Here is a 19,882-nt window from a genome sequence, read left to right on the forward strand (position 1 = left end):
GAAACTGACTTGGGGAAGAGGGGGGAAGTTGATGAGAATGTTACTAGCCAGGTGATGACTCGAGCCTGGCTGAAAGCTTGTGGCCAGCCCTTCCAGATCTTGACAGTAGTCTGTGTGAGGGTGGCACTAAGTCTCCAAGAAAATCCTGTTGGCAATTCCACTTTGAGAAGCAGCTATGTATGATGTGACCTGACAGAAAAAGTTCAATGTGGGAAATACCTGAAAATATCTCAGTGTTATGAAGGAACCATTTGCTAAGATTAATGGTGGGGGAATAGGAAGTGTCCTATTCCCCCACCATTAATCTTAGCAAATGGTGGGGGAATAGGAAGTGTCCTGGGAAATGAGAAATTCATTACTGATAACGATGTGTTGTATGCATTTGATGGTGACCACCTCGTGATCCCTGAAAAGCCTTCAGCTGATCCAAAATGCTGCAGCTAGAGTACTGACAGGGACTAGAAAGAGAGAGCAGATTTCTCCCATATTGGCTTCTCTTCATTGGCTCCCTGTTAGGCTGCTGGGGGGTTCACATAATGCACTGTTTCTTTTCATTCACCTTATTTACTTTGTTTATACTCCACTCTGCATTTAATCATTAATTGTTATTAATCTCTGGCTCTCTTCTGCAGCATGCCTTTTGTCCTGTCTCTCTCCCCTCAGCCCCCCCTCAGCAGATGACCCCCCCTCCCTGAGCCTGGTTCTGCTGGAGGTTTCTTCCTGTTAAAAGGGAGTTTTTCCTTCCCACTGTCACCAAGTGCTGCTCATAGGGGTCGTTTTGACTGTTGGGTTTTCTCTGTATTATTGTAGGGTCTTTAACCACAATATCCACATTACCCTCCAATCTCATTGTACATCCTGTATAATGACAATAAAGGCATTCTATTCTATTCTATTCTATTCTATTCTATTCTATTCTATTCTATTCTATTCTATTCTATTCTAATACAAAGCGCCTTGAGGTGACTGTTGTGATTTGGCGCTTTATAAATAAAATGGAATTAAATTGAATCCCAACTTGCCTTAGGAACCTTATCATGCACTTAGCACACACATTCCCCTGGGCTGGGAACCTCGGCTGGCAAAAAATCTACATGTGGGTTAGTTCACATTTCTTTTGGCCTTCAATGTACACAGACATACAGAAATATTGCAGTACTTGTCCTACATGTCAGAAAACACGCTCTGCCCATAAGTCATACCGGGGCCTTCTGCAGCCACTACCTGTCATCTCCACTCCATTCTGCAGGATAGCCATGGACATTGCGGGACCTCTGGTGAAAAGCAGTAGGGGCCCTCAGTGCATCTTGGTCGTGTGTGACTATGCAACTCACTTCCCAGAAGCTTTCTCTCTGCATGCCATCTCTGCAACCAGTGTTCTATGTGCGCTTATACAATACTCCCAGGTAGGAATACCAGATGAAATTCTCACAGACCAGGGGACCATCTTTACCTCCAAGTTGATGCAGCTTTTCCACAATCAATTAGGGATCTCTGAAATCAAGATGTCGCCTTACCACCCCCAAACAGATGGGTCTGCCACAAACCTTTCCGGGTTTGTGGCAGACACAGGCAAAGATTGGGACTGGTGGCTGCCCTTTCTGCTGTTTGCCTACAGAGAAATTCCTCAGGCCTGAACTGGCTTCTCTCCTTTCAAGTTACTCTACAGCTGGGAAGCAAAGGGCCCCTTGGATATGCTCTGGGGGCGCTAGGAGACACCTTTTCCGACTCAAAATAATAACGGTGTGGTGCAGTTTATGCTTAAAATGAGAGATCAGCTGGCGAAGTACCTTGAAGAGGCTGAGGTCAACCTACGCAAGACTCAAAAAAGCCAGAAGACCTGGTATGACCAGCAGACTGAACATCAGGAGTTTCAGCCTGGTCAAAAGGTCCTGTTACTACTCCCTTTGGCAAACAGCAAACTGCTGGTGATATGGCAAGGGCCATAAACAGTTATCCGTATGATGGGGCCAGTGACATATGAGATCCATCACCCCGAAAAAAGAACTCAAAGCAGACCTATCACGTGAACTTACTGAAAGAGTGGGAAGAGCGTCCAAGTCAGACTGCAGGGAAAGCTCTACCGGTAAAGGAGCCAGAGCAGGAAACACCCCAGCTATTCTCTGTGCTGATGCATCTGGCACCACAACAGGTGGCCCAGCTACTCCAGGTGTTCCAGGAGCAGTGGTGGCAAAAGTACTGACATTCTGTACTTAAGTAGAAGTACAAGTACTCGTGTTAAAAACTACTCTGGTAAAAGTTGAAGTACTGGTTCAACTTCTGTACTCAAGTAAAAGTAAAAAGTACAGGCTCTGAAATCTACTCAAAGTAAGAAAGTAAAAGTAGTTCCTTGGAGGACGTTTCTACCTCTTTCTTACATCTTTCTCCATCTGAGTGACGTTATCGCTCATTCTTTGCTCTCCCTTAAAATACAGCAGCTGTTCTTTTAGCTAGCAGACACACTGTGTGACAAACTGCTCACACTTTTTTTGTCCTTTACGTTTTCTGTCATTTATTTTCCTCACCGTTCCGCCGTGCAGCCTCTATGTAAAGTGCAACTTCCTCTGGCTCTTTCCGGTCTCTGAGCGAGCGTTGCAGGAGCCTCTCCCTCTACCGTGTGGGGTGTCTGTTCCCTCCCTCCACCCTGTTGTTCCGACTTCCAAGAAAAAACCCGCTTGCAATCAGAAGCCGGCTCCCGCACTGACCGGAAATGCAGACGTTTCTCAGACGCATTTAACCTAAAGTAACGAGCTTGTTTTGAAAATGTAAGAAGTAGAAAGTACAGATACTTGTGTAAAAATGTAGTGAGTAAAAGTAAAAAGTACAGTAACGAAGTATTTGTACTTTGTTACTGTTCACCACTGTCCAGGAGGTTCCGTCGTTGTTTTCTGCTACCCCCAGCAGCACCATCCTCATCGAACATGGTGAACGACTCAACCGCCAGCGTCCTTACCGTGTTCCACAACAGCTGGGAACCCGCTGCGACAGGAAGTGGAGAAGGTGCTGGAGCTTGGGGCGACTGAGTCTTCTTGCTTAGACTAGTGTAGTCGAGTGGTCATCATCTTCAAGAAGGATGGTTCCCTGTGGACTTGTATTGATTTCAGGAAACACAACTCCATTTCAGAGTTTGACGTTTTCCCCATGCCCTGAATTGATATGTTGGAGAACATCAGAGCTGCCAGATACATCACCACCCTGGATGTGTGTAAGGGATACTGGCAAGTGACCCTGGAAAAGTCCTCTCAACCATACACAGCCTTCCAAACACCAGCTGGACTGTGTCAGTTCACCGTGATGCTGTTTGAGTTGCATAGGGCACTGGCTACCTTCCAGAGGCTGATCAACTGAGTACTGCAAGAGTGTGACCATTGCAGTGCAGCCTACCTGGATGATGTGATTTTCAGAAACACCTGGGAAGAGCATCTACAACACCTGACAGTCCTCGGAAGGGTCGAAAAAGCAGGATTGACAGTCAGTCCCTCTAAATGTGAGTGGGCACAGCAGGAGACCCTCTACCTTTATTACCAAATAGGACAAGGCAAGATGCATCCCCAGGTGGACAAGGTCGAGCCAAGGTGTCATCAGCCTCACACCAAGATGGAGGTACAATCCTTCCTAGGACTGGTTGGCTGGTACAGAAGATTTGTGCCCCAGTTTGCAATGATTGTCAGCCCTTTTACAGCTCTGACCAGTAAGGACCAAAGAAACCCAGTAACATGGGCGAGGGAATATGAGAAGGCCTTTGCTACCCTGAAATCTTGCCTCTGCACTCTGCCCCTGACTTCAGCAAGAAATTTCTGGTTCAAGTGGATGTTTCTGTGGTCGGCCTTGGATCAGTCCTGTCCCAGGGAGACCCTGGAGGTTTTTTCAGAGAACCCCGTGACATCTTGTGAATAAGGAAGCAACCAAAAGTAGGTTTTATCAGTCACTTTACATTCAATGTCCTGACTCTAATTGTAATTACTGTAATATGTGAAACAGTTAAAGGTTAAAAAAAAAAGATAGAAATACTCACTGTTATAAACAGACAGAACAATCATAGAGTCTGAAACTTGTTGTCCAGACTTGAACTGTCTGCAGCTGTAATGACCTTCATCCTCAGCTGTGACCTTCTTTATAACCAGAGAACAGTTTGCTGTAACACTCTGTGACAGTCTGTCTGATTGAGCTCTGGCATCACTGTGAATCCGCCCATATTCAAACAGTGTCGCTACCGTCCTACTTCTCAAACCGTTGAAGATCCAGGTAGTACTGTTACATCTGTCATGAAAGTCTTTGGTGTTTTGACAGAGCAAAGTGATCTCACCTCCAGCACTAACAGACAACCTGGTGGGAGACCCTGCAGCTGAGGACAGAAGAGAAACACAAAACAAACAAACAAAATAAAAACTGTTATCTTTGTGCTTCATAAGATTAGAAGCACTGGCTTAACAAACAGAACATTTATTCAATGCTGGCATCATATTTCTGTCTCCTGCTCTCATTCCTGCCTGTAAAAGTCTCTGTACTGTAGAATGTTACTGTATCAGTAACATTTAATGTCCTCATTGTAATCCCGTATTGTTATCGTAATATTTGAGACAGTTAAAGGTGAAAACATTTTTGTGAACCTGCTCATCTTCAAACAGCGTTACGGCTCCTTGTTGCTCTAAAGCGAGCCAGTTATTGCTATCACACCTGTCGTTCTCACTGAGGTGAAGTGACTTCATCTACAACTCTGACAGTTAATGTGGGGATGAAAAACAAACAAAACAAAGCATAAACTTAGATAAAAGAACCTTTTTGTGTTCACATTGCACATTAGAATCAGTTCAGTTATATTTATATCGCACCAAACCACAACAGTCACCTCACGGAGATTTATATTGTAAAGACCATAAAATGTGTTTGAAAATGCGCATTTGAAGAATCTGCTAAATTCGCTGTAAAGGCACGTGTCACACAAGTTTTTAGTTACAGATTTATCATATTTTGAAGATATGTTAAATGTTTTCTTACCCGCAAAGGGAAACGTTAGCATCACAAACATAGAAATGTTGACCAGTTTGAATTCAGCCATTGTGCTTTATTCTCTTTTTTCGTGTCTCCAGCTCACGCACTCTTACCTCTGTGTCTAAATATGAATGTAGACATAAATATAATGTCTAGCTAACCTCCTTCCTTCATTCCACTAAAGCATGACTTCACCGGGGCTTTTTGTTCAGTGTAGGTGGATCATATTTGGTCATCGGACGTGTGCAAAGAGAAAACACAAGAGTGATCATTTATCCTTTCTTCAACCAAACTGACACAATCAGAACTAACTTATGTGTAAAATAATATATATATTTATAAAGATAACTGTGTAAATATGGTGATCTTCTGTTGTAGAGTTTTGGCTCTGCTGAAGCCACAGTATACTTCCTGTCTACAGCCATATTTAACAGCAACCATGACCTCATCCTATAACGAAGTCACGGATACTTTATGTGCTCGATCTATTTCTGTCTTCGGATCAAGTATATTAATTAATCTTTGCATAATTTGCTTTTTAAAATGTAATTTTCTCCAGAAGTGGTATGGTTATTCTTTGTGCAGCAGAGACACCCATAATTTAACAATAGCTTTTTATTCAATATATAAAGTAAAGCCTACGACTGCAGTTACATGACATAATGCTTGTATTATTTACTCTGTGTTTCTTAAACAACAGGATTCATATTGGCACTTATGGCACACATAAACAAGCGGAGTTGAACAGTTAAACCACTCTTTATGTTCAGGTTGTAACATTTTAATGTTTTAGCAGCGGGAAAAGAACATAGATTATATTTTAGGACCTGCTGTCCGCAAATATTTTTTCTGAGAACTAAGTAGGAGGTGTTTTGTGGGGAATGTGGTCGAAGCAGCTGCACAGCTCTGGAGGTGTTACCCACAAATGACCAGAATAAACATCACATGTTAACACACTGATGTCAGTTCTTCCAATTTTGACTTGCGTGAGCTTCACAAACACAACATCCCCTTCTTTGGAAACTTGAAATACCAAAGTTTTTTTTTAATAATTTTTTTAATAGCATGAAAGTACACACCTACATTAGTACAATGTTACAAAGGATATTTTGGTGTCTACTTAAAGAAAGCTATAGAATTGGTGTGATCAGTTCCAAGAACACGTTAGGTGTATTTTTTTTTTTTTTTTTGGGTGGGGGGGGGGGGGGGTGGGTGGGGTGCACACTGAAGAGATTAACTAATGTGATGTTGCCGAGCTGAAGTTATAGTTTCTAATGGTGACCATATAATTCACTCATAGACATTTGAGGCCAGCCGGTCAGTAGAAGGTATCTTTCTATAATACATCACATCTCTGAACATCTCTGTTTCTTTGTCCACCAACTCCTCCACCACATTCAGGAGCTGAGCAACCAAACTTTGCAGGTACATCTTGGACCCCTCAGGGTTCTTATCTCTGTTAGACATTGTGAGGCCAACATGTTGCTTGGCAACCACCTAGTAAAACATTAAATAATACCATTTGGGGGTGCCTGGTTGGCTTAGTGGTTAAAGCTGGCAACCACATACATATGCCGTGCTGTAGCACAGGTGGCGCAGGTTGAAGTCCCAGCCTGTCGCCAATCTACCTGTGTGTCTTCTCCCGTATCCGTCCCCAATTTCCTGTCTCTCCTCTGCTGCAAATAAAGCTTCTGTAGCCAAAAAAAACCCATTGCATTTAATGTATGTACTTATAACACCTGCTGAAAAGATTGTATCATTTTACAGCAGTAACATCTGATGTCATCCATCTATTTTCTTCCACTTCCACAAAGGCTGCTGCTGGATCATGGGAGCAGCAGCCTAAGCAGAGAAACCCAGACTTCCCTCTCCCCAGCCACCTCCTCCAGCTCATTCAGGGGGAACACCGAGGCCAGCTGAGAGATATAATCTCTCCAGCATGTCCTGGGTCTGCCCCAGGGCCTCCTTCCAGTAGAAAACCCAGAACACTTCAACCAAGATGTGCCCGGGGAGCACCCTAGTCAGATGCCTGAACCACCTCAACTGGCTCCTTACAATGTGGAGGAGTAGGGGCTCTACTCTGAGCTCCTCCTGAATGACCGCACTCCTCACCCTATCTCTAAGGAGACTTCACACTTGACTGTTAACTGCTCCAGTGTGAGCTGGGGCATCCACCTGATAAAGACAACAGGACCACATCATCTGCAAACAGCAGAGTTGAGAGTCTGAGACCACCAAGCCTTCCACCACTTGGCTACGCCTTGAAATTCTGTCCAAAAAATCATGAACAGAATTGGTGCAGCCTTGGAGGAGTCCAACAGCTACCAGGAACAAGTCCAACTTATTTCTAACAATGCGGACCAAGCTCTCGCTGCAGTTGTACAAGGACTTAATGGCCCGTAACAATGGGCCAGAGACCCCCCTCCCACACACACACACACACACACACACACACACACACACACACACACACACACACACACACACACACACACACACACACACACACACACACACACACACACAGGATGTCCTGAGGGACACAGTCATATACCTTCTCCAAGTCCACAGAACACATGTAGATGGGCAAAGTTCCATGCACATAAACTGTGGTTTGCAGAAAGTCCAATAACAGAACACCACTCGGGTTCAGATCAGGCAAGTTGTTCCTCCCAGTCACTGCTCCAGGTCTCACTATCATTGCCCACGTGAGTGTTGAAGTCTCCCAGGTTTCTTTCCCACCAACAGGGTTCCGGAGCCCGTGCCGTAATTTGAACCGTTAGGCGGGTTTTCCACCGCTGAAACACTCGGTGCTCGGCCGAAAAGTGGGCTAGCTGGTCCCGAACCATGAACACGTGAAGAAAGCGGCAGAAGGGCGTGACTCTGCCGTCTCAACATCAAGTTTTCTACCATGTATTACATGAGAAAAGCGAAGCGATTTTCACGGCTGTGAATTAGGTTGGGCTCTAAGGCTGAACTTGCTGCTTTGTATCAGTTCATATCACAGATAAAAGGACACAAAGTGTGTACTTGTTGTCTTGCTCTAATTGCTGTCTGTGTTTCCCTCTGTGCTGCACACAGATGCTGCAGTAGTTTGGTTTGGACCGTAAAACGTATTTGCAGCACAAAAAAGGGGAGCGTGTTCTCCCACGTTTGTGCGCTTCGGCTTCCGTGTCCAGACGAGGACCCGCCCACACTCATATGTAAAGGAGCAGTTCACAGAAAAGCGGTGGGAACGCGGGCCCGTTCTTAAGCGTTTCGCCGGTTCATTGGGAACAGCACGGGCACTGGCACACGAACCGGTTCTTCGGTGGTGGGAAAGTAGCACCAGTATGATGATGGAGTCACCAGATGGAGCACCTTGAGCATCCAACCCAATAACTCCAAGAAGGCTTGGTACTCTGAGCTGTCATTTGGTGCACAAGCGCAAACAACAGTCAAGACCTGATCCCTGTCCTGAAGGCACAGAGAAGCAACTTCTAGTCCACCAGTAAAAACTCCAGTGGACAGGGAGAAAGCTGAGCGGATACAAGAAATCCCAGTCCAGCCCGCTGCCTCTCACCGAGGGCAATTCTAGACTGGAACCGAATCCATCCACTGGTTCCAGAGCTCGTGCTGTGTGTTGAGGTGAGCATGACTAAATTTAGTTTCAACCTCATCCATTAGTTCCTTCCCCACCAGAGAGGTCACGTTCCACGTCCCAATAGCCAACCTCAATAACTGGTGATCGGTCTGCCGAGGTCTCTGCCCTTGGCCGCTGTCCACCACACATATTTCACCCGATCCCTACGACCGGCTATGTTTTGTCTCAGGAAAGAGGACTGCAAATGATGTCAAGCCAGACACTTTTAATTGCACTGGTTTCATTCCTTCTCCTTTAGCAGTGATTTTGTGTGGTTTTTAAATTACAAGACTGATAAATAAGATTAAGAGATTAAGATAAGATAGTGTTTATTTGTCACATGCACAGTTATACACAGTACAATGCACAGTGAAATGTATTTTGTACCTGCAACCATATATACACACACATATAAATAAGAAGAATAAAAATAAAAAAAAGTAATTCACACTATACACTATACTCTATATACTATACACTATACACACTTTTAAAAATTATAATATTTACATTGTGCAATAATGGTCCAGTTAGGGCTCAGAGTTGAGTAGATGGATGGCTTGTGGGTAAAAACTCTTCTTCAACCTTTCAGTCTTAGCCCTCAGGCAGCGGTAACGCCGGCCTGATGGGAGCAGGGAGAAGAGAGAGTGTCCGGGGTGGCTGGGCTGTTTTAGGATCTTCATGGCCCTCAGCCTGCACTGCTTGGTGTAAATGTCCTGCAGGTTGGGGAGGGTGGTTCTGATGGTCCGTTCAGCTGAACGAACCACCCTTTTTAGGGCCATGAAGTCCTGCTTGGTGCAGTTTCCCATCCAGGTGGTGATGCTCCCACGCATGATGCTCTCGATGGTGCAGGTGTAAAAGTTCCTGAGCACCTTGAGTGGGAGCTTGAAGTCTCTCAGCCGCCTGAGGAGGTAGAGACGCTGTCTGGCCTTCTTCACAGTGATGTTTATGTGATGAGTCCAGGACAGGTCCTGTGAGATGGTCACTCCCAGGTATTTGAAAGTGTCCACTCTTTCCACCTCAGCACCACTGATGACAAGTGGATGGTAGTCCCTCTGCTGCTTCCTGCTGAAGTCCACGATCAGTTCCTTCGTTTTGCTGACGTTGAGCAGGAGGTGGTTCTCCTGGCACCAGTTCTCCAGGCGGGAGACCTCTCTCCTGTAGGCTGTCTCCTCATTGTGAAAGATTAGTCCCACAACAGCAGTGTCGTCAGCAAACTTGATGATGACGTTGGACTCTGACGTGGCCTCGCAGTCATGGGTGTACAGTGAGTACAGCAGAGGGCTGAGCACACAGCCTTGGGGGGATCCAGTGTTGAGGGTGAGGGAGGATGAGGTGAGGTGACCCACACGTACCACCTGTGGTCTGCTGGTCAGGAAGCTGTGAACCCACCTGCACAGGGATGGGCCCAGGCCCAGGTCCAGCAGCTTAGAGACCAGCCTGGAGGGAACTATGGTGTTGAATGCTGAGCTGTAATCTACAAACAGCACTCTCACATAGTTCCCCTTACCAGTGGCTATGTGGGAAAGGGTCTTGTGGAGGAGGAAGGATATGGCGTCATCTGTGGATCTGTCTGGCCGGTATGCAAACTGTAGTGGGTCGAGGGTGGTGGGCAGTGAGGAGGTGATGAATGTCTTGATGAGTCTCTCAAAACACTTCATCACCACAGAGGTGAGTGCTATGGGCCTGAAGTCATTGTGGCTGCTGGGGTGTGGTTTCTTTGGGACTATGATGGACTTTTTAAAGCAGGTGGGAATCACACACAGTTTCAGTGAGAGGTTGAATATCACTGTAAACACAGGTGCCAGCTGGTCAGCGCAGGTCTTAAGGACACGTCCACTAATACCGTCTGGTCCAGCCGCTTTCCTGGTGTTTACACGTCTAAACGCCCTCCTCACGTCGCGCTCCGTCACAGTGAGTGTCTCCGCCCCTCCGGCCGGGAGCGCAGCGGGCTGTCGGCTTCCCGACTCAAAGCGCGCAAAGAAGATGTTGAGTTCATCAGCCAGAGAAGCGTCGGCACTCACCGGGTGTGTGTGTGGTGCTTTGTAGTCCGTGATGGTGCGTAGTCCCTGCCACAGTCCCCTGGAGTCAGACTGTTGTAGTTGCTGTTCCAGTCTGCGGCCGTAGCGATGTTTAGCCTCTTTCACCGCTCTGCGGACGTTGTATGATGCAACCTTGTAGTCCTCCATGTTCCCAGAGGCGAGGCTGGAGTTGTAGGCAACGGTGCGGGACCTCAGGGCGTCGCGGACAGATTTATCCACCCACGGCTTCTGGTTGGGAAAAGTCCTGATGGTCCTCCTAAGTGAAGTGTCATCAACAACTTTCCCAATAAATCCCACAACAGTTTCCGTAAACTCCTCGATGGCTCCAGGTTAGGTGAACATGATTGTTTCAGAGGGACAACATTCCTACTGTCACACCAGTTGTTATTAATCATTAGGCACACACCTCCTCCTCTTGATTTTCCAGACTCACTCGTTCTGTCCGTGCGATGAACACTGAAGAACTCCGACGGCTGTACGGCGTGGTCAAGTCAAGTCAAGTCAAGTCAAGTTTATTTATAAAGCACATTTAAAACAACGACGTTGACCAAAGTGCTGTACAAGATCTGTAACCCCAAGGACTATACTAAATAAAAATAAAAATATATAAATAAATAAATAAAATAATAAAATAAAAATAAATAAATAAAAACATTAAGAACAATAAATAACATAAGAAAATTAAAAATTAAAACGTTTAAAACAAGTGGTCCGGTATGAGGGGGGTCAGCCATGTCTCCGTGAGACAGATGATGTTGCAGTCCCTTATGTCCCTCTGAAACTGTATCCTGGCCCTGAGTTCGTCCAGCTTGTTATCCAGTGACTGGACATTAGCCAACAGGATGCTCGGCAGTGGCGTTTGGTGCGCTCTGCACCTCAGCCTCTCTCTTACGCCGGCTCTTTTCCCTCGGGGCCTTGTCCGTGACCTGGGTGCTCCGCGCCGTCCTTTGTTTGAGCTGGCCCACTGGAAACGCAGTATCTCCTGGGGCCAAGTCGGGTCGGGAGAAAAAGGTGTCAGAATACAGCCAGAGTGCTGTATTCTGATATTAAAAAGAGTCTGTCTGTCATACGTGATATGACACAGAGCAGGCGGAATTATAAAGTCCAGAATTAGAGCTAAACCTAATATATACAAACAAAGCGTAGGAGCAGGTACGACGGCTGCTGACCTCACCGGCGCCATCTTGAAAAAAAAATACTCGTGTGTTTTACTATTTCATTTCTAATAGTTCTGGTCCTGGTGGGATGATCTGTTTTTCTGTTTTTGTGCATCTTTGCAACATTTTATGTCTTGGAATTAAACTGCTTTAGAATTTAAAATAAAATCTATATTTCCCCCAGAAATGTGCTTCAAGATCTTGACCAGCTTCATTTGCTCCTAAGTCTGTTTTTGCTGTGAGGTTCATTATATAATCGTCACAATGTTGTGGTGAATTCAACTCCAGTCAGGAGAGACTCAAATGAAAGAACTTCATCAAGATTAGATAATTTATTTTGATATTTTGTGCACCATAAGTAAACACTGAACATGCTGAGATGTCAAATTGCATGAGATGTAAATACACAGTTTGTCCACTAGAGGGCAGCTAAACAGAAAAGCACATCTGTATATAACCATGAAGAAAGCCTCAGTCATTCAACAAACAGGAGCTCTGTTCAAATTCAGGGGCTGCATCGGTCATTGCATGTTAGCTTGCAGGTGTGAAAATCAGAACAAACGTTGACATTCATCATCTATAAATGACTGGCTTTTATTTTATTGCAGCATTTATTATTGTTGGTTTTAGTTTTTACTTCAAATTCATTACTTTCTAAAATTCACAAACAATTATTTGAGAATAAAACACAAAATGATCTACATGTAATATGAGTTCTGAAAATAAAATAAAATACAGCCAGAAAATTGTTCAAACCTGGCAAAATAGCGCCACTGTGGACAGCAGGTAAAACTTTGCCATTACAATCTCCTGCTTTTAAGCCTAATCTTAAAAATAGAGAGGGTGTATTGGGGTGATATGGTACTATGAGGTCTTTGAGATAAGATGGGGCCTGATTATTCAAGACCTTGTATGTGAGGAGAAGGATTTTAAATTCTATTCTAGATTTAACAAGGAGCCAATGAAGAGAAGCCAATATGGGAGAAATATGCTCTCTCTTTCTAGTCCCTGTCAGTACTCTAGCTGCAGCATTTTGGATCAGCTGAAGGCTTTTCAGGGAGCTTTTAGGACAGCCTGATAATAATGAATTACAATAATCCACCCTAGAAGTAATAAATGCATGAATGAGCTTTTCAGCATCACTCTGAGAAAGGATGTTTCTAACTTTAGAAATATTGCACACATGCAAAAAAGTGGTCCTACATATGTGTTTAATATGTGCATTGAAGGACATATCCTGGTCAAAAATGACTCCAAGATTTCTCACAGTGTTACTGGAGGCCAAAGTAATGCCATCCAGAGTAAGTATCTGCTTTGACACCATGTTTCTAAGATTTGTGGGGCCGAGTACAGGAACTACAGTTTGATCTGAAATTATTAATAATACTAATACCTATGAAGCTGCAGTTGAATAACTTTATTGTCAGTATATGAATGAGCATACAATGAAATTGCCATCTCTCAATAGTGCAAAGTAGTTCAAATGAATATATAAATGCATAAATAATGGATTTAAAATAGGAATTAATAACAACCTCCTAAATAAACCTTCCTATTTATCTGTAACTAAGAACGATGCCAAAGGGAAGTCTGATCAGCTTCCATACCTCAAAGACAGTAACTGGACCAGAGCAGGTGTTATATTTAAAACCCAATATTCACCATATTATTATACACCGGCATCCCCAACAGCTCGTAATTATTTAAACTGGCAGTAGCTGATCTAATATTTTCCATTGATCCATGAAGCACAACTTCAGCAGGAAAGTCTTCACCATTTTTGTAGTTCACGTCATCATCGGTATCACTGTGCTCCTGTGAAGACACAAAATGTAAGAAGAATTGTATGAACTCTCTTTTATTCATCCTTTATCATGTTATTCCAAAGCAAATGGTGTTTATTGTTTTTATTCTATCTTAACCAAAGGAAATCCGTTTATATTTAGGACATGTGGGTTTGTTATAAAGTCATAAATTCAATGATAACTTTTTAAAACTCACCGTTTTCCCCTGAGATGTTTTGGAATCTGAAAAGATAGAAGATGAATTCTGTTTTAGCCCTCATCATAAATACTGAGGTACATCAAAGTTTCTGGTTTGTAAAAGTTTCTTCTGGAAATGTTGTTACCTTTTCTATTTGTGCATATGTTGACTGATAGGACGGTTACTGAGAGAGCGGCTAAACCCACGGTGACCACGATGAATTTCACCCAACAACCTTTAAAAGAGAATAAAATAAACACATTTTTACCTGATCAGATTCACACGGCTTGTTAAATACGGCAAGTTATGAAGTTGTGAATCACCTGTAAGTTAGTCTATTGCACTGATGTGAACATTTAATGATATTTTAATTCTCAAATGTTCTGATCCTCAAAAATCTGACTAACAGAAAACTTTGTCTGACTTGCAGATGTGTGAGTCTGCAGACAGGAGGAGCCAGAGATCAACATCTGGCTTTTTATTCATGTCTGACCTGCTCAACATTATGCAAACTTTATCATATTTTATTTTTTCCTTGTTTTGTTTTTCTTTAATTAATAGTAAGTAAAGTCAGAACTAATATTGTTTTCAGGGTTGTTGATAGCATACCTGTCCTCTCTCCTGGTTCTGGGGCAGATCTCTGAGTGGTTGCAGCCATGTTTGTTGGTGTAGATTTATTTGTCCCAGCCACTGTTAACAGTGCTGTAACTGATGATGTAGTCTTTGTTGTTGTTGTGTCCTCTGCTAAAGATGACAAAATAAAAGTAAAATACAAATGACATATATATATATATATATATATATATATATATATATATATATATATATATATATATATATATATATATATATATATATATATATATATATATATATATATATATATATATATATATATATATATATGTATGGTACAATGTGTCAGAAATACTCACTGTTAATAACAGTCAGATGAAGCAGATAGTCTGTAAATTGTCCAGATAGCAGCCGTCTGCAGGCGTACAGACCACCATCCTCTGATGTGACCTGCCTGATAACCAGAGAACAGTCCACTGTGATGCTCAGTCTGTCTGATTTGAGAATTTGCCCACTTTCAAAGACCGTTTCTACTCGTCCACTTCCTGAATTGTTGAATAGCCAGGTATTGCTGCGACAATTATCCTGAAAATCGTTTCCAGTTTTACAGGATAAACTGACTTCATCTCCGACTCTCACTGTAATTTTTGAAATTTGTTGAGTTACCACTGTTAAGAAAATCAGAGAAACAAAAATGCAGTTAGAAAAAAATGATCATACGTAGTGCTTCGTATTAAAAACATGTCTGAAAATCTGCATGTTTGGAGAAAACCCAGAACTCATCTACAGAAAACTGATCACTGAGACTTCATCACCAACAGGAAAGAAGTTATACTAACATTCAGAAAGTTAGACGTCGTGTTATAAAGTTTTGTTGCTGTCCACTTAGATTTTTCTATTTTTTTGGAAATGTTTAATAAATTTACAGAAATGTCTGAATTGAGTCCTAGTTCACACCTTCACATACAGTGTATCACAAAAGTGAGTACACCCCTCACATGTCTGCATATATTTAAGTATATCTTTTCATGTGGCTACACTGACAAAATGACACTTTGACACAATGAAAAGTAGTCTGTGTGCAGCTTATATAACAGTCTTCATGTGGAGCAACAATTCATCTTTTAAGATCCTCACAGAGTTCTTTGCCATGTTGAAACTTTCAGTGACCAGTATGAGAGAGTGTGAGAGCTGTACTACAAAATTGAACACACCTGCTCCCTATGCACACCTGAGACCTAGTAACACTGAGTCACATGACATTTTGGAGGGGAAAAAATAAGCAGTGCTCAATTTGGACATTTACAGGTGTAGTCTCTTAGGGGTGTACTCACTTTTTTTGCCGCTGGTTTAGACATTATGGCTGTATATTGAGTTATTTTGAGGGAATAATACATTTACACTGTTATATAAGCTGCACACAGACTACTTTTCATTGTGTCAAAGTGTCATTTTGTCAGTGTAGCCACATGAAAAGATATACTTAAATATCTGCAGAAAGGTGAGGGGTGTGCTCACTTTTGTGATACACTGTATATAGATCCATCCATCCATCCATTCTCTTCCGCTTATCCGGGCAGGGTCGCGGGGGCAGGAACCTAAGCAGAGAAGCCCAGGCTTCCCTCTTCCCAGCCACCTCCTCCAGCTCATCCAGGGGGACCCCAAGATGTTCCCAGGCCAGCTGAGAGATATAATCTCTCCAGCGTGTCCTGGGTCTGCCGCAGGGCCTCCTCCCGGTGGGACATGCTCGGAACACCTCACCCAAGAGGCGGCCAGGAGGCATCCTAATCAGATGCCCGAGCCACCTCAACTGGCTCCTTTCGATGTGGAGGAGCAGCATCTCTACTCTGAGACCCTCCCGGATGGCTGCACTCCTCACCTTATCTCTAAAAGAGAGGTCAGCCACCCTTTGAAGGAAACTCATTTCTGCCGCTTGTATTCGCGATCTTATTCTTTCGGTCACTACCCAAAGCTCGTGACCATAGGTGAGGATAGGAACGTAGATCGACCGGTAAATCGAGAGCTTTGCTTTTACACTAAGCTCCCTCTTCACCACGACAGACCGGTGCAGCGTCCGCATCACTGCAGAAGCAGCCCCGATCTGTCTGTCGATCTCCCGCTCCCTTCTCCCGTCACTCTTTGAACAAGACCCCGAGATACTTGAACTCCTCCACTTGGGGCAAGAACTCGTTCCTGAGCTGGAGAGGGCACTCCACCCTTTTCCGGCTGAGGACCATGGCCTCACACTTAAACTTTAAATAAAAAAAAAAAAGGAATATAATGATGTAAATACTCACTGGTAATAAGAGACAGATCCGCCTGATAGTCTGTAACTTGTCTGTCTGATATGAACTGCCTGCAGGTGTAACGGCCAACGTCCTCATAAGTGACCGTCGTTATGAGCAGGGAACAGTCTGCTGTGACACTCAGTCTGCCTGATGGAGCACCGGGGCTTTCACGAACCTGCCCATTTTCAACGAGCATCAGTGGAGTTCTTCTTCTTCTCGAATCACTGAAGATCCAGGTAGTATTCGAGCATTTATCGGGAAAATCACCTCCATTTCTACAAGGCAAAGTGACATCACCTCCGACCCTGGCAGTGATGTTGGAGCTGAATGTTGGAATTCCCACTGCTGAGAAAAGAAGGACAAAAAAAAAACCATTTCTGATTTTTTGATGAGGTGCACCTCTATACAGACAAAGGGTGAATCTGTTAGCGTCTTATAGTCATAAGAGGGCGATAAAGAGAAAGTGCGCAGATGCTCCACTCATGATCTCATGATCCAGTGTTTTAAAAGAAACAAAGAAAATGTCATCAGAACTCAAACAAACTCAATCTCTGTGGGTCATATTCATTACAGTGCATACAGTGAAACATGTTATGATGTAAAACTCACTCACTGGTAATAACAGACAAATCAACCAGAGAGTGTGTGACTTCTCGTCCGAGTTTGATCTGTCTGCAGGTGTAACGGCCAACGTCCTCATACGTGACCTTCCTGATAACCACAGAACAGTCAGCTGAGAGACTCCGTCTGCCTGATTTAGCTCTGGGGAGTTTGTGTTCCTCCCCGTCTGCAAATATCATCCGTGCCACCGTGTTTCCCGAATCACTGAAGGTCCACGTGGTGTTGTGACAGTTTTCTCGAAAATCTTTCCCATTTTCACAACGCAAAGTGACTTTGTCTCCAACACGGACAGTGATGCTGGAATACTGCTGAGTTATTCCTGTTGAGAAGATGACAAAACATACATTTGAATAACTACAATAACATTTTAATGTTCATATTGATGTTTTGTGAATAAAGAAAACAAGCTGTTAGTGGTCGTACACACTGAGGCAGGCAACAAGAGTAACAGTCCAGCAGGGAAACAAACCCAGTAAACAGTCACTGTAAAAAAAACCCCACTAAAAACAGAGTAAAGAGGAAGTGACTAACACAGATACAGACACAAACACAGACACAGACACAGATACAGACACAAACACAGACACAGATACAGACACAGACACACAGGCGCAGAGTGTGGCTGAACAGTCTCACTGAGAACATTTATTAACTGAATGAGGTGACCTGGAAGTATCTGTGTGGTGATCTAAAAAGAGTTGTTCATATTATCTACATACTAAGGAAAATAGCTTTAATTCGTCCATTATTACCTCCTTCTGAGACCCTGTGGGTACACTACAGCTCTACAATGCTGTGCAAAAGTCTTGAGTCACACTTACAATTCTTTATATTTTGCTTCCAGTGAGCAAGAATAGATTTTTTTAATGATCTTCAGGGACAGCTGTTTAGTCTTTCTGAAGGTCTTTCAAAGCTTTTCTTTGGACACTGACTGTTTTTCTTTTTTACTCAGTCCACTCCTTGTACCTCACAGTTTTTACAGGATTTATTTAAACTGAACTGAATCAGTGACCAATGAACTGTTCAGTCATAAAAAAAAAGGCAGTTACCAAAAAATTGAAATTGTATTTTTAGGCACATTGTTAACAGCAGCTTATTGCAAAATCATATAATTTATTGCTTTAGTTAAATCTATAAAAATACCAAAGATATAAATTAATATTTTTGCACCAATAAGATGATTCCCAAAGAGCTGAAACAGAAAACGTGTCAGGAGAACAAAATGCAGTATAAGAAAAGGCCGTCATCATCCAAAGATGAGCTTTAAATGTCCTTCTGTAAGCTGAGAACTGTTCCCAAAGACTACTTAAAGAAATTACAGGTGAGATGGTCTAGAAGAGCTCTCACCCTGTGCTGAAGAATAAAGGTGGTCAAACCAAATACTGACTTTCAAGCTCTTTAGAACTGCATTAGATCTGTTTTCCCTTGTGCTGTATTTGTGTGCTGTATGTTTGCAGATGCTTTAATAAGCTGCTGTACCTCTTTCCCATTTTCCTAACAAAATACTTTTGCACAGTACTGTACATTTTGGCTTTTCTGTACCTTTTACTTCCTTCTGCTCAAATAAGCATTTTGTACTTAGACAATAGTGTCTTGATCATGTTATACTGCAAAATAAACCCACATTCCCAATACGAGGACATACTTTTATAAATTACTATTCAAAGATGATTAGTTTTTATATTTATCATGTCCACCTAATCCCAGATAACTAGGAGCACCTGGCATAAAAATAAGAGAACAGATTTTTTTCAAAATCTGTCAAAAATTCTTCAAAACAAACAAACAAAAAATTTTGGCAAATAACAAACTGAATTCTCATTTTAATATCCGGCACACCGGACTTCTTTGACAAGTCAGAAATTAGCCACACACAAACATTCAACCACAAACTTACTTTTCTGTTCAGGGATTCTAGTAAATAACTGGAATTTAGCATCTTAATAGAAAATAGTGTGTTTTTTCAGCTTTTTTGTAAAATGGTAAATTTGTAAAATTCATGGATAATAATAAAAATATTTTAGCATTAAAAATATAATTGGATTAAAGACCTTGTGCATGCTGGTGCATTAACCATTACACAAACATGAAAGGATGACTGTTCTGTTGCGTCAGGTCAAGTGCAGCATAAACCTTACATCGGATGGTGTCCTAATAAATTTGTTAAGCACCGTATATTATGTTACATAATTTCCTACCTGTGAATGAAAGCATCAGCATCAGAAACACTTTAAATTCAATCTTCATGTTTTTTTCTTGTGTTTCCGTCTCCTCTGGGACACTTCCAGGCTCAAATTTTCTGTACTTTTCTCTTATGAAGTATCTACTTCCTGTGCCTTCTATCTCTGTTTCTATTTTAGAGAAAAACTCTATAAATAAATAAATAAATATGCAGGCTGTTAACTGGTGTAGTTTTTGTCTCCGCCCCCTCCCATGCCATGTCATAATATCTTGCCATAACTACTCCATCCTCCCTTACCTACAGTGTAATAGAGACATAAGCAACATTAATAACAGTTTTATCTCATGGTTATAAAGACAAACTTGTGTTCCTGCTTTAAAATGTAACCACTGCTACTGATGGCTATTATTTTAAATAGT

Source organism: Archocentrus centrarchus, chromosome 24 (assembly GCF_007364275.1).
Source record: "Archocentrus centrarchus isolate MPI-CPG fArcCen1 chromosome 24, fArcCen1, whole genome shotgun sequence".
Lineage (NCBI taxonomy): Eukaryota > Metazoa > Chordata > Actinopteri > Cichliformes > Cichlidae > Archocentrus > Archocentrus centrarchus.